At 37.5% G+C, this 15674-nt stretch overlaps 1 protein-coding gene across 11 annotated transcripts in view; it reads right to left on the bottom strand.

Moving 5' to 3' along the window:
- cstpp1 (centriolar satellite-associated tubulin polyglutamylase complex regulator 1) overlaps positions 1-15674 on the bottom strand; it is a 209280-nt gene that overhangs the window by 119834 nt on the left and 73772 nt on the right. For 3 of the 11 annotated variants that reach the window (XM_069905588.1, XM_069905580.1, XM_069905570.1), the window contains one exon: positions 14211-14415. The exons of the other annotated variants lie outside the window; for them this stretch is intronic. The gene's annotated coding sequence lies outside the window, so the exon portion shown is untranslated. The remainder of the gene's footprint in view (positions 1-14210; positions 14416-15674) is intronic. 11 annotated transcript variants of the gene reach the window in all.

Raw genomic sequence — 15674 nt, 5'->3', positions numbered from 1 at the left:
AACAAATTATCAATTTCCCCAGATTCCAGTATCTCTTTTGTCTCCCTTCCTTACTGAGGCACAAATGATTCAAATGTCACTATGCAAAAGTACCTTGACAAAGGCTGAGGCCTGAGATGTTGGTTACCCTTTACTTCCTATAGATGCTGTGTGACCTGCTGTGCTTCTTCAGCACTTTTGTGAATTACTTCCCATAGATGCTGTGTGACCTGCTGTGGTTCTCCAGCACTTTTGTAAATTGCTCTACAATCACAGCATCAGCAGTTCCAGTTCACCTCCCTCACACTCAACTATAACTTTAGGTTCAGGTCAGTAATTACCCCCCCGCCCCCCCCCTACCCCCCGCATACTTGCAACAGGCACAGCAGGTCTTTCCTTCTATTTATTTCCTTAAATGTTGCAGTCCAAGGGTAACGCATACTATTTTTACTCATTCATTTCGGCTGAAGAAAAACATCCCTTGTAAATATTAACAACCAAAAAAGAACAGTAGTCAATGTCAGTGGTTGAGGCCTATTAACACAAGAGCAACCTTAAAGTACTGGATAATCCCTTTAAGTAGAGCTGGTGGGGAGTGTTCAATTGTGTAGGTGTGCACATGATTTTAAATTTTGATAGCTGCTTGAGGTGTGGGCACACAAGAATGCTCTGCACACGCACATGGTTTCAGAACGATTCTCGCTGGAGCTGTGCGTGTATAGTGATCCTAATGGTGGGAATGAATCCCCACCAGCTATGCATTAAAAAAAGCCACAACTTGTGTCTTGGACTGTTGATTTTGTGTAATAGAGTCTGGTACTTCTGTGAATAAATGCAAGACCAGATCAATCTTATTCTCACTTAATTGCTGTACATCTTATTTATCTGTCACATTTTATTTCCACAACTGTACAACAGCAATATCCAACCATATGCCAGAACATATGGTTAAAATTAATCTGATACAGGAAGCCATTCAGATTCTTGACTTTATCCCTTCTTACAGAATTTTCATTTTTCCGTTGATTAAATATTGTGTCAGAACTGCTTCATATCCAGTTCCAATAAATCGCTGCACTTATAGCAAACTATTAATTTCCTAATATCTGTGCTGATAAATTACCTTTTTTAACAAATTACATTGGGTTTATGCCCATTTAACTCTATCTTCCTGTCCTGCTTGAATATTCCCAACCTTACTTGCTTTTGCTGAATTTATTGACTTTGCTGATGTTAAAATTATTTTCATTCTCACTCATAGCTATCCAAATGCTTGTTCCACTGTTGTATTTCTCAGAATTGAGACAAATTTTGGAAATGTGAAGAGATCTAGGATTCAGAATATTTTTGCATTTCACATTATGTTTTATGTATGACTTAAGCTCACAGGGAAAGTTGATCTCAAAATGAGGGTAAATTTTATGACTAGGGAAGGCTAGGTTAGAGGCTAGGCAGAAGGAAAAGTATATGTTAAATGAGTATGCGAGGAAAATATATCTGCAACACAAAGTTTGGATATATTCTACAAATGTGGTGGTCTGCTATACAAGAACAAGAAATGAACAGGAGTGGGCCTGCTCCACCATTCAATAAGATCATAGCTGATCTGAATGTATCTTAAATATATTTAATCAGGCAGCCTCAAATGATTCTTTGGGTAGATAATTCCACAGATAGTCTCTTCTGGGAAAAGCAAACTTTCCTCATCTCCTTCTTAAATCTACTCTCTCAGATCTTGAGGCCATGTCCCCCAGTGGAATCAACTTGCCTGGCATTGTCTTATCCACCCCTTTCATTACTTTTTTTTTGCATGTTTTAATAAAACCCCTTTCATTCTTCTGAATTCCAGCGAGAATAGTCCCAGAAAACTCAATTTCTCCTCACAGACTAACCTCATCTCTGAAATCAACCTGGTGAACACGTTTCAGTATCTTCATAAAACTGGCCTTGATCTCACCACTTCTTTTGCTCCACTTATTTACTACTCAGGCTGTCACTAAATCTTTATCGTTAATGGGTCAAGGGTATAAAATTGTGACTGGTCCCCAACATTACATTGGTAGAAAGAAGGTAAAAAAATTCACTGGAATTTCTTAGTTGAAAAGGAAGCCTGTATACCTCTTCAATTTATTTAAAAGTTTTGATGCACATTATTGCATGAATGATGAGCAGATTGTGTAATTAGCGAGTGGAGTGTTTATAGAAGTGCATTCCAATTATGGTAATGGCTAGATTAATTTACCAAGATTAAATGGTAGCAGAATGCGGCAGAAAAAGTAAATTACAGAAAGTCATGTAGATGAAAGGTTGGGCAGACATAAAATATTTAATCAAGATACAGATTTATTCTGTGGTGTTAAAAAGAAATGTACTTCGACAGCTTTACAGTTCTGTTAACTGGTTGGCAGGATATTTATCAGTAAGGGATGTCATCTTAAATTCCTGATGCATTGGAACATGTCACTGAAATTTAAAAAGTGAATTGGAAGCAGGAAGGTTTAGACAAATAAATGTGGAATTACATGACAATTTGACATCTCAAAAACAGATTTATGTACAGCCTATTATTTTACTGAGATCTGCTAATTCAATTCACAACTGGAGATAATTCAAGAAAACAATAAGTAATATATTTCTAATTGAAGAAAAAATATCATTTTATTGTCCTGCTAAAGATGATGGGAACTTAACTGAAACAAGACAAGATTTCAGAGAATTACTCAGAGATAGCAGTTAAATCTGCTTTCCACAGGAAAGATTTTATTAATGCAATTAAATTATCTTGTTATGCAAGTGTATTCTATATCCAGTAAATTCTATTGTCAAATAGCAAACATGAAATTAAAAGTGTTTTGTATTAAACATCTTACATATATTTCATGAATCAAACATGAAGTGCAATCTTCATTCAGATGGGACACAAGCTTTCATTTCAATAAAACCCTTAATATTTTAAAGCCTCTCAATATGCTTTGCAGAAGCATCATCGAACAAAACAGACATGAGGTCATAAGAGGTATTAATATAAGTAACTACGTTTTGTCAAATGAAATACAGTGTCTCCTCAATTCTGCCTAACATATCATGGTCCTAATACCTGATGCCATACTCTCCTACTGGCTATTCTCAGGTAAGATGATGAAAACCATGTTCTTGAGTCTTTGGCTTCATGTCTAAAGTCCTTATGTAATTTTAACAAGGTGTCCTTGCTGTTATCCTCCAGTCTCCTTGCCTTATAGGCTCACATATTATTGCTTGTCTTTATTATTTGTTGTACCTGTGTGTTGATTTTCTGAAAACGTTCATGCACAAGGATCTTGAAATCCTTCTGCTTCACAAACAATTTTTTTTTAAATTATTTTTTTTATTTTCAACGCGGTAGAAGCCGATTCCAGTCATTGAAACCTGTGGCTAGTTACACCCAATTAACCTACGACCCTGTCCATTTTGGAGAAATCCAACATCCTCCTTACAGACAATGCTGGATTTGAACTTGGGTCGCGGGCGCTGTGATTGTGTCACACTAACTGTGACATTTTTGAAAAAAGAAAACTGAATTCCTACAGCAAGAGGTTTTTATCCATTTTAAATTCCATCTACCACCTTCTTGCTCAATCTTTAATGATTGTATTTCCCCACACCACCCTCTGGGATGAAATTTCCCCCAAACTTTGAATCATCAGTAATAGATACATTACTTCCTATTATGACATCCAAGACATTGATATTGACTCAAAATAGCTGAGGCTCAAGCACTGATCCTAGCAGCACTCCTATTACAATCCCAGAAATAATCCCTCTATTTCCGTTTTCTGTGAGTCAATCCATTCTCAATCCTTGATCTAATGTACTAATTCCTCAAGAAACACCCCAACATTTTGCAAATACACTCTCCATCAACTGATTTCCCCCTGTGGCACAGCTGGTTAAACCTTCAAAATAATTTGACAAAATTAATTTCCTTCCACACATCAATACTGGCTATGCTAAATCACATGTTTTTTCAAGAGTACTCTTTCCTCATTTCCAATACGCAACTTCTAGCATTTTCCATATACTGTAAATGGCGTCAAACTATTCATCCTGTCATTGTACTTTTTGTCTCAATTTCCATTTCAGAGGAGTGGTGCTGTATTTATTTGATCGTACTCCACAAGAAGACTTGGAATTATGGAAAAATCAAAATCAAATTACCTTTTATCGCAGCTGCTAAACTTCTTGCAATCCCAACATCTTGGGAATCAGAGCCAGTGGAATTGTTAACTTTCATTTTTTTTCCCTCCCCCAGTACCATTATTAATTATTCAAAGTTCCTTTTTTTCCTTATTACAAACTAAGAGCAGTGAGGTTACGCTTGAACTGTATGTAACTGTATGTAACACTAGTTAGACCGCAGCTTGAGCACTGTGTGTGTTCTGGTCACCACATTACAGGAAGAATGCAATTGCGCTAGGAAGTTTGCAGAGGTGTCAGCAGGATTGGAAAACTGTAAGAAAATGAAAAAAAGATTAGAGAAGGTAGGGTTCTTTTATATGGAACACTAAGAGGAGACTTTATTGAAGGAGTTAAAAAGAATAAAAGGAGTTAAAAAGAATAAATAAGGATCTTCAGATGGGTCATTGAAGATCTATAACTTCAAGACCTAGTACTGGAAAATGAGATTTGAGTGGATTGCTCTTTTTTGAATGGCTTGGCCCACTGACTTTTTCTCCATATCATAAATCATCCATGTTTCTATATTTTAATAGTTAATCTTAGTGGTGAAATATTGCAGAATTTGAACTTTATTTCTGAGAAGACCAAAAAGACATTGATCATTGATTAAACTAGTGTGAAGATCTGGGAAGGGAGAATGAGATTAGAAGCTAAGGAGCATTCTGGCCAAAGTACAAATCAGGAAAAGTCAGCTCTTAAGTGATGTAGCCTTAGGATATCCCAAAAATGCCACAAAACACCAATTTTAAAAAAAACCACAGGAAATGCATCAACTATGTTGATTGATCAAGATCAAATAGGTGGGCCATGAAGGAGGACATTACTGTCCACCATGAAAGCTCAAGAAGTTTGAGTAATCAGAACATTACTCATTAAGCAGCAATGTTGATGACTTCTCTGTTGACAGCATTCAAAAAAAATCAGCAGAAACCAACTGCATTAAAAAAAAACACCAGAAAAATAGAATCAATAACCTCTTTATTACTATTACAAATGGAGGAGAATATTAAATGAGCATCAATACATGAGTTCTTTCGAACCACAATAACCATTCATATAATTTTTTCATATTTTATTTGGTCACTCCTAATTACAGCTTATTTTCAATAATACACCAAATCTAATGGAAAGCTTAGAACAGCTGTACTTTTAAAAACTTAATTAACTTGTAATCCTTTTCTGTTCATGCGCGTGGACTTTTTCACTTTTAGTAGCAATTCAATTCTTCCTATGTTCAGCCTAATGACATAACTTTGCTGATAACTTGGAAAGATAATAGGGGCCAATGTCCTTTTAATCAAGGCTCCAGTTACCTGGCACAAGAACTGTAACTTCATCTGAATTATGTGATACTGGAACAAAAGAGGTTCTGTGGCAATTTGTGTCATATTACAAAGAAAAACTTTTAAAAGTAAAACAAGATAATATTGAAAAATATTCATGGAGCTGCATTATGCTGACATAATCATATTTTTCCATCTGGTGTTTTGGAGTGAGAAGAGAGTGCAGATGAATCACATGATTTATAAGTGGGCAAAGAATTAATAAACACCTAACAAAATGTTTCACACTGTTCACATGAAGCAAGTCATATATTATGAACTACTCAATGAAACATTTTACTTCCATTATATACCTCTCCATACATTTTAATTTTAAAGTGAATGTCCATCAAGATCCAGCTGCAGAAGTTTAGAAACAGATGAACAGCTACTTCTAAGATGCAAGATGTAGCACTGATTCCAACCAAAAAAAAACAAAAGAAGCAAAACCTACACTCCCTGCATCTCCATCAGATATATAACAGTTCTTCTTCACCGTCACCTTTCCCACAGTGTGCTTTCTCTCTCTCTCTCTCTCTCTCTCTCTCTCTCCTTTTACAGAGCAAAATCACCATTTCTCTGATCACATCCAATTAACACCATTTGTCTGTTGGTCTGGACTCCTCTCTCTGCCATTCTTCAATCTTTATTCAGGTGCCTTCCTGTTTTTCTTATACCTTGAAGAAGGGCTCAGAACTGAAATGTCAGTAATACATCTTTAGCAAGACCAGCTGAGTTCCTCCAGCATTTCAGTGTGCTTTTACAACAGTATGTGTACAACTCTTTACATGGACTTCAATACTGTAATCCACTGCATAAAATAATTGTTGTGTGGAAAAGCCATTTTGGCCCAAGTCGTTTATTGAAAATACTGCTGGAGTGACTTGCAACATTGAAGATGGAGTAGGGAAAGAGAGATGGTATGAAATAAGTATTCTGATACATTTTTATTTGTTTATATAGGAAAATGCCATAGAAATTAATTCTTAAAACATCATCATTCAAATCAGCACAGTTTTAAAATGTCTGCAATTTCCACACGATTATGGACGTAAATATTAATTCTATCAATCTTATCCTCGATGCCGCTGATTTCTTAAATATTTTCAGCATCTTTTATTTTAATCAGAGATTTTGAAATGCACCGTAGGACTTTCCCTATTGAGTTGAAAAATAATATAGCGAGCGCTCAAAAGCTGGATAGGCCCTTGGGCAAAGTGAAATAAATATAACATTTTCAGGAGAACTAACAAATACCTGTTCATTTCTAATGCTGCTAGTATCTACACTTTTGTTTTTTTTACTTTTATGAAGATTAAGCCACATTGTTTAAGCTCTGGAAAAAAACGGGGTTCCGTGCAATGTATTCATTTTTCCCCAATGGTAGCAGGTATTCATTTTGCACAAGACAGCTTAGGACTGTAACAGTTAATCTCCAGCAGCTTTACTCATTTTACAAATTGGCACATATAATCTTATGTAGTGTAAGTAAGACCACACTTAATGATATAGTAATTTTATTCCATCAAGAAATATGGTGCAAGGTGGATCAAATTCTTCCCTTCTCGCTACTATTTAGGATACACTAAACAGCCACATTGAAGCAATCACAAAAAAAAGGCTCACCAAGGTCTATATTTTCTGAAGTGTCTGAGAAGATTCAGTATGTCACCGAAGACTCGCATCAACTTCTACAGATGTACCGTGGAGAGCAATCTGGCTGGTTGCATCCTTGCCTGGTATGAATGCGCCAACTCTTAGGACAAAAATAAACTCTAGAGCAGGGGTGTCAAACTCAAATTCACGGAGGGCCAAAATTAAAAACTTGGACTAAGTCATGGGCTAAACTAAATATTTATTGAAAATTTTCAACAACATCTGCATGTTTTCTCTTCTTTCAACATATGTAATGTTAAACTTTTTCTCATTAAAATAAATGTTTAATAATAGTTTTGGTTAAACTCTTTCCAGAAGAAGCATTAACAAATGAGAAATAAAATATAAAATAAAGTTTGCTGTAAAACTAGACTTCTTTTCATCTCCTCCACCTTCTGGAGCTTTTGCTTCTCGTTCAGATCCTTATACCTGTCCTGGTGTTTCGTTTCATAGTGTCGTTGTATGTTATATTCTTTAACTACAGACACACTGGCTCCACACACAAGACAAACAGGTTTGTTTTTTAAAATGATGAACATATAGTCTCCCTCCCACCTGTCTTGAAAGGTCCTGTTTTATGTCTTTGGTTTGGCCATTTTTCGTAAGGGGTTTATTACATGTGAGTTGGGCGACAGGTCGCAGATGCTAATGAAAGTAAAGAGAGGCGGTGGGGGCGATTAGCGGGCTGACGGGCCGGCGCCAACACATTTGCAAAGCATTCTAGGATTTGTAGTATGAGCTGTGCATGCGCTATACTGGCGCGGCAGCCAACGGGCCAGCTCTAATACATATTTGATATGATCTTGCGGGCCAAATATAATTATATTACGGGCCAAATTTGGCCCGCGGGCCTGAGTTTGACATGTGTGATCTAGAGAGTTGTTAACTCGACCCTCAACATCAGAGGCATCAGACTTCACTCCGTTGAAGATATCTACATGAGGCGGTGTCTTAAAAAAAGCAACCTCTATCTTCAAAGACCTCCACCCCCACCCCAGGCCATGCCTGCTACCATTGGGGAAAAGCATTCAGCGGCACAAGGATAGCTTCTTCCCCATTGCCATCACTGCATTACATTTCGTGCATTATTATTTTAATTTGTTTTATAGTAAATGTTGTAAGATGGTTATAATATGAATGTTTACACTATGATTACTGCTGCAAAACATTGAATTTCATGACTTGTTCATCACAATAAATTATGATTCTGATTTATTGATGCCTTTTCTGGAACCAGCCCACACACCAACAGTGAGTGTTAGAAGTAGGAGATGAAGCAAGAATTGATAAGCACTGTTTGGAGATAATATGTCTTTGAATCCCAAGAACTAACACTCTTAATCTCAATGTTTGGAAACAAAAATTGCATCTGCTCTGTTTGTTTTGTCCATTGTAATTACTAACGCCAAAACACCCCTCCTTCAAATGGATGAGTACAAGTTGGCTAGATTTCACTCTTCTGGGATTTCATACAATTGCTTTGAAGCTACATCACAAATAATAGATAAAGGAGAATCATACTGTATTTACCCTGAAATGAAATGCCAAGATCAGTCAAAAACATAGCTTCTGTCTGTCAAATTCAAGTTTATACAGGTATAGGACAACATCTGCAGCTGAAGAGATAGAGCATACACAAAAGATTTAAAGCTGTAGACTTGGTGAAAGATTTTTCTCCTACTTATTGACCTCTGTTATAGAGGTGACCATGAGAAAATATTAATCTCACACAGACAAAGAGCATTACATCTTATGCTTGCAGTTTATTGCCTGCTCATAGTTTTGCCAAATTAAACATTATTTCCCACTAATTAGCTTTGTTCCCAATCTTACTGATTCCTTTATATTTTGTCTATTACTGCCAATCTCACACATGTAGTCAGTATTGACATGTCAGTATGATTTAATAAAAATGACCGCTTTTTAGCCAATTCTGAATTGACTGCAGGAGTCTGTTTCAAGTTGTTTGGCTTCTTTCCCTTTAACTTATAGGTGTGGTTCAATATTAAAAGCTGTGAGTAAATCTATCATGTTAACATAATTCTTCTAACATTTGTTATAGATTTCATTATTCACTCTTTCAGTGTTATTCCTGAAGCTTTATTCCCATGGGTTTCTGGATTTATCCCTATTTCCTTTACTTAAATATATATTAATATGAAACTTTTCCAAAAGTTGGGCACAAATTGTGCATATATGCAGTGATCAGGATACAACCAATTTTACTTTACCTTGATATACTATCACATAGCCTTTTTATTTATTTCATTAAAGAAGCTTATTAGACATTGTGAGTCTACAGAAGTACAGTAACTGCCTAGTTGCTTACCAGTAGATTATAGATAACAGAATAGTCATTTGGAGTCTGCTGTATCTTGGTTCCTGGATATAATCTTTCTTTTAGGATCATTGACACGCTTACCTAAATGTGTCTCCCCTCATTATTCAACTATAAAAAGAAATAATGCTGGCCTTTTCTACATGCTTTTCCAAATAGCCCTCGGGACACCAAGAAGCAGATAAGGAGACAGATTTTGGAATGGTGAGGGAAATACAGGGTTTTGGGTGACTTCAATTTCCCTAATATTGACTGGCACCACATGACTGCAAGCGGGATAGATGGGGCTAAGGTGTGTTCAGGAAGGATTCCTGACATAGAATGTAGATTGGCCAATGAAAGGCCAGGCCACACTGGATCTAGTTCTGGGTAATGAACCTGGTCAGGTGGTGGATCACTTGGTGGGGGAGCATTTTGGTAAGAGTGATCAAAACTCCCTTAGGTTCAACATAGCTATGGAAAAGGTTAAAAGCAGATAAAATGGGAAAGTGTTTAACTGAGGAATGGCTCAATAAAAGGTGAGAGTAAATTGGAAACAGATGTTTAAGGGTGAAACCACAGAATTAATCTGGAGGAAGTTTAGGGACTACTTGTGCTGGGTTCAGGATAGGTTTGTCCCAATGGGACAAGGAAAATATGGTAGGAAAAGGGAACTATGACTGATGAAATAGGAGAGGCAATTAGTCAAGAGGAAGAAGGAAACATACATTAAATATAGGAATCGGGAAACAGGAAGGGGTCATGAGAAGTATATGGTAGCCAGGAAGGATTTCAAAAAAGGATTTAGGAGAGCTGGGGGGGGGGGGGTGTGGGGGTATGAGAAAGCCTTGACATGTAGGATTGAGGAGAACCCCAAGGCATTCTATGCCTATGTGAAGAACAGAAAGATGATAAGAATGAAAGTGGGGCCACTAAAGGATAAAGGAGGCAACATGTCCCTGGAGGTGGAGGAGGTTGGGGAGGTCCTAAATGAATTCTTTGCTTCAGTATTCACAAAAGAAAAGGATCTTGATCATGATGAGGTCGAAATAAAACAGCCCTGTGTGTTGGACAATGTGGATATTAAGGAACAGGAAATGTTGGATGCGATACACTCCAGGTTGCTGTGGGAAGTGAGAAAAGAGATAGATGGGGCAGGAGCTATGATCTTTGAATTCTCTTTGGCCACAGGAGAGGTGCTGGAGGATTGGAGAATGGCAAATGTAGTTTCCTTATTTAAAAAAGATAATAAGGAGAATCCTGGGAATTATAGACCAGTGACACTTACGTCAGTGGTGTGCAAACTATTAGAGAGGATTCTTAAGGATAGGATCTATGAGCATTTGGAGAAGTACAGTCTACTCAAGGATAGTCAGCATGGCTTTGCGAAGGGAAAATCATGTCTCACCAGCCTAAATGAGTTTTTTTTTTGAGGAGGTAACAAAAGAAGTTGATGAGGGTAAGGATAGTAGATGTGATTTACATGGATTCTATTATGGCATTTGAAAAGGTCTCCCACGAGAGACTCATCCAGAAAGTCATGTGGAATGCGATCAGTGGAACCTTGGCTGTGTGAATAAAAAAAATAGCTTGCAGGAAGAAAGCAGGGAGTAGTAATGGAAGGAAAGCCTGGAGGTCAGTGACCAGTGGAGTGCCACAAGGATCTATTCTGGGACCCCTGCTTTTTGTGATTTTTTAAAAATAAATGAACTGGATGAGGAGGCAGAAGGATGGATCATTAAGTTTGCGGATGACATGAAAGTAGGAGAAGTTGTGGATGGAGCTGAAGGTTGTCGAAGGTTACAAGAGGATATAGACAGGATGCAGTTGGGCAGATAAGTGGCAGATAGAATTCAATCCGGATGTGTGAGGTGATGCATTTTGGAAGGACAAACCAGAAGCTGAGTATAGGGTTAATGGACAGTATGGATTAACAGAGGGACCTTGGAGTTCAAATCCATACATCCCTCAAGGTTAGTTAAGAAGGCCTGTGTGGTGCTGAGATTCATTAATGGAGGATTGAGTTCAAGAGTAGAGAGGTCAAATTCCAACTCTACAAATCTCTAGTAAAACCACACTTAAAATATTGTCTTCAATTCTGGTCACCTCATTTTAGGAAGGATGTGGAAGCTATGAAGATGGTGCAGAGGAGATTTACCAGGATGTTGCCTGGATTGGAAAACAAGGTTAGTAGAAGTGGGACTTTTCTCTTTGGATTTTAGAAGGATGAGAGGAAACTTGATAGAAGTCTAAAAGATTATGAGAGGCATAGATAGGGTGGACAGCCAGGACCTGTTTCCCAGGGCAGAAATTTAAAAAAAAACATATGCACAAAGTGAAGGAAGGGAAGTTGAGGGGAGATATCTGGGGTAAGTTTTTAAAAAAAAAAACAGAGATTTGTGGGTGCCTGGAATGCCTTGCCATGGATGGTGGTGGAGGCTGAAATATTAGGGCCATTTAAGAGACTCTTAGGCACATGAAAGAAAAGTAGAGGGTTACAGGGTAGGGTGGGTTTAGTACTTTTTTGATAGGAATATATGAGATGGCACCACATTAAAGGCCAAAGGGACAGTACTGTGCTGTAGAGTTCTGTGTCTTTTATATTATAATTTTAAAATGTCATAATTACATAAAAATTCATTGAAACAGATCATTCCACTCCAATAAAGGTTAGGCTTCTATCAAGGAACTTTTGGGGGAAAAAAAAACTTTGCACCACTGGCATTTAATGGTGATGGTTGTCCTTTTAGCTGATAAATTTCAACTAGGTTTTCATCATCAAAAACATTTTTCCTTACATTTGCTAATGCAGCTGAACTCTCAAACAAAATTTAAAGCCACAGTTGAGCTCATTCAGTACTCAGTAGCAGCCTTTATACTTCTGTCAAAGATCTTTCAGGTAAGTATTTTATCACTTCAGAAGGCATATGAGGGCGTACAGCTGTCTAGTAATGTAGAGATCACAACACCATATAATAAACTGTGATGGGCAAAACAGAATTCCTAGTTTGGGACTCAAGTTGAGTGAAATCATCACTGAATGAAACTTACAGCAAACAGAACAAACAAAGATATAGCTTTTCACAATGGTGAAATACCTTGAAGTATGCTTAAATTACTGAAGAACGCAAACTGTAAACTTTGATGCAGAATACTGCTGTCAGTAAGTTAATACGCATCACCACACATCACAATATTGTCAAATTCCTTGATCCCATTTGATTGAATAACTGGGCTTAATCCAGAAGGAACTCCAATCTCTCTCACTTTTGCTTTCTTTACAAACCCAAATTCACTTTTACAAAAGATACACATTCCCAGGGCATGGCAAGATGGCGTAGTGGGAAGACGTGTGGTTCCACCTTCCCCCAGTTAGACTTCTAAAGACCCGAATTTAAAATTTGTAAAAGTGGTTAAAAATAGTATTTACAGACTTTGGAATATTGGAGGATTGAAATGGCTGCAAACGTGAAAAAAGTCAAAAGTTCAATTGCAAAAGAAATTACCTTACAAAGGTGTTGAAGAACTGAGGCCTACTTACGAAGTTGAAGCCACGGAGTAATCGACTGGAGTCCCCAAGCCTCAGAGGACTCCCGCTCGGTTAAGTATTACGCCAGTGCCGATCGCGCAACCGCAAGATGGCGTCGGCTCAGTGACGGGCTCGGCCGGCCCTGACTCGCAACCCCATGAGCGCGGGTGGATCGGCTGAGTGAAGACAGACCCGCCAGCCTGCAGTACTGCCTGGCGGTCCAGGAGTGCACAGTGTGGCGTCAGAAGATGCACCTGCGCGGTTGGTGACTTTGCCGGGCATGCGCGGAGCGTCGCGGGTCCGGGAATTACTGGACAAGGTGTGTGCTGTGGGGAAGCCTGAATGGCAGTGGGCTAACGAGGTTGGCGTGCTGTCGACGGGCGTCCAGACCCACAGCCGCACTGGATGTTAGGGGAGGAAGAAAGATCAACATTACAGGAACTTACACAGGAAGAAATGGGGACTGAGACCAGAGAAGGTAGACCTCAAAGGGAGGTGGTGGAACCTGGTCTGGATTCTGTGTAAATACAGATGTCTACTCAGATGACTCGAGGATTTATGGAAGTGAAAACTAAAATGTGACTACTATATGTGAAGAAATGACTTGTATGAAGCAAGATATTAATGTAGTTAAAAGTGATGTTAGTAGACGTATAGAATCAGTGGACACTGTACAAGATAACTTTAAAAAGATTGAAGAAGCTTTTTTTGAATGTAAGAACCAAGTGGAACGTATTAGCGAAAAAAATTAAAAAGTGGAGGATTGGGGGATTGGGGGGATTCAATCAGCACCAACTCCAAAAATTAACTTTTTGGCTTCACTTTAAATACTGGAGCTGTTCTTTGTTTTACTAACTGAAGCTTAGAAATGAACTTCTGTCATCAACTAACCTGCTAATGTGGTCAATCAGTTGAATGTGATTGGTGTTCATGTCAGGAGATTTTCTACACTTTATGGTTTTATTCCTCCAGAGCCAATGCTCATTTTGATAACTGTTCTTTTTTTTTAAAAATCAACTTGTTTTAAAGTTCTTTTTGTCTTTATATTTCTGGCTGCATTTATCTCATACCTAATTTTTCTTTCCCTATAATATTTTAGATGCTGCATGCTGCTTCTGACCCACCAACTGACTATTGTAAATATTCTTATAAATGTGCTATTTTTTTATTAAACATGGATGATTGGGCCTACCCTTGGATATTGTATGAGATCTTTCAAGTTCTGATTCAGGTTGTTGATAGGTGTGGATGTGGCTGCAGTGAATTAAGAAGTATTCGAAGATAATATCAAAGCTAGGAAGATAGGTTTTCAAGATGAATTTTCCACATGTTTGCTTGAAGTCCTTGGAGGTTGACAGCTGACACTGACTTCCAGGATTATTTGCTTCATCAAAGTCCTGCAAAGATAGGGACATTTCATTCAATCAAATCCAAACCCTTTAAACTGCACTGTGGAACCAGACAGGGCGCCCCTTAAGCCCTCTTCTATTTAATTTGGCTTTGGAACCATTAGCGGTTGCTTTTCGGCAATCGGCAGAGATCTCTGCAATCTCTCGAGGTGAAAACATTCATAAGGTGTCTCTCTATGCTGATAATCTTCTGCTATACATATCCAATTCTGACCATTCAAATCCACATATTTTGCTACTTTTCAGTCAATTTGGTCAGTTTTCAGGTTATAAATTAAACCTGCATAAGAGTGAAATATTTGTTTTGAACCCTTCCTGCCCCTTTGATTCTTCTGACTCTTTTAAAATTGTTAAAAATCAATTTAATTATCTAGGCATTACTATTACTAAAATGTTTGATCATTTGTTTAAGGAAAATGTCCTTACATTATTGAATTATGTTAAATGGTCTCAATAGTCTCCTCTGTCAATTACTTTAATTGGACATATTAATATTATCAAAATGAAAATTTTGCCTCATTTCTAATATATCTTTCAAGGTGTACCAGTTTTTGTTCCTAAATCCTATTTTGATTAGATTCTCTCTTCTTTGTTTGGAAAAATAAGTGCCCCTGCACCCCCCCTCAAAAAAAATCCTTAAAAATACTAAAATAAATCGAGGTTTGACATTTTAAGTTTTATTACTGGGAAGCAAATATTAGATGTATTACTATTTGGATTCATCATAATGAATACCAAGGTGCTTCAAGTTAATAAATTATAGGAACAAGACTTTCAACAACCATTTTGAAATGTGTTCACTCATCTTCTCTTTGTGCTAGGTATTCATTAATTCAATTTAAAGCAGTCCATTGAGCACACTTTTCTAAGGTTCAGTTAGCTAAATTTTATACTAATATTTTCTCTAAATGTGAAAAAAGCTTAACTGAGGAAGGTGCATTGTATCATATGTTCTGGTCATGTCCTTCTCGCTTTAATTTTTGGCCAGTGGTATTTTGCATCTTATCATTAGTTCTTAATATTAATTTGACTCCTAGCCCTTTCATTGCTATTTTTAGAGTGAGTGGGGCCAATGGATTTAATACTAACTTTTTCACAATCCCATATAGTGGCTTTTGCTTCCTCCATTGCTAGAAAGGCCATTTTGCAGAGATGGTTGTCGGATGTGATGGATGTCTTTATTTTGAAAAAATTAGGTGTTCTACTACTGTAATAGGTTTTAACTTTCTCAATTACTTCCAAAACTC

Source organism: Narcine bancroftii, chromosome 1 (genome assembly GCF_036971445.1).
Source record: "Narcine bancroftii isolate sNarBan1 chromosome 1, sNarBan1.hap1, whole genome shotgun sequence".
NCBI classification, from domain to species: Eukaryota; Metazoa; Chordata; class Chondrichthyes; order Torpediniformes; family Narcinidae; genus Narcine; species Narcine bancroftii.
Note: the sequence above shows the minus strand (reverse complement) of the source record. Positions and strands in the feature narration are given on the sequence as shown.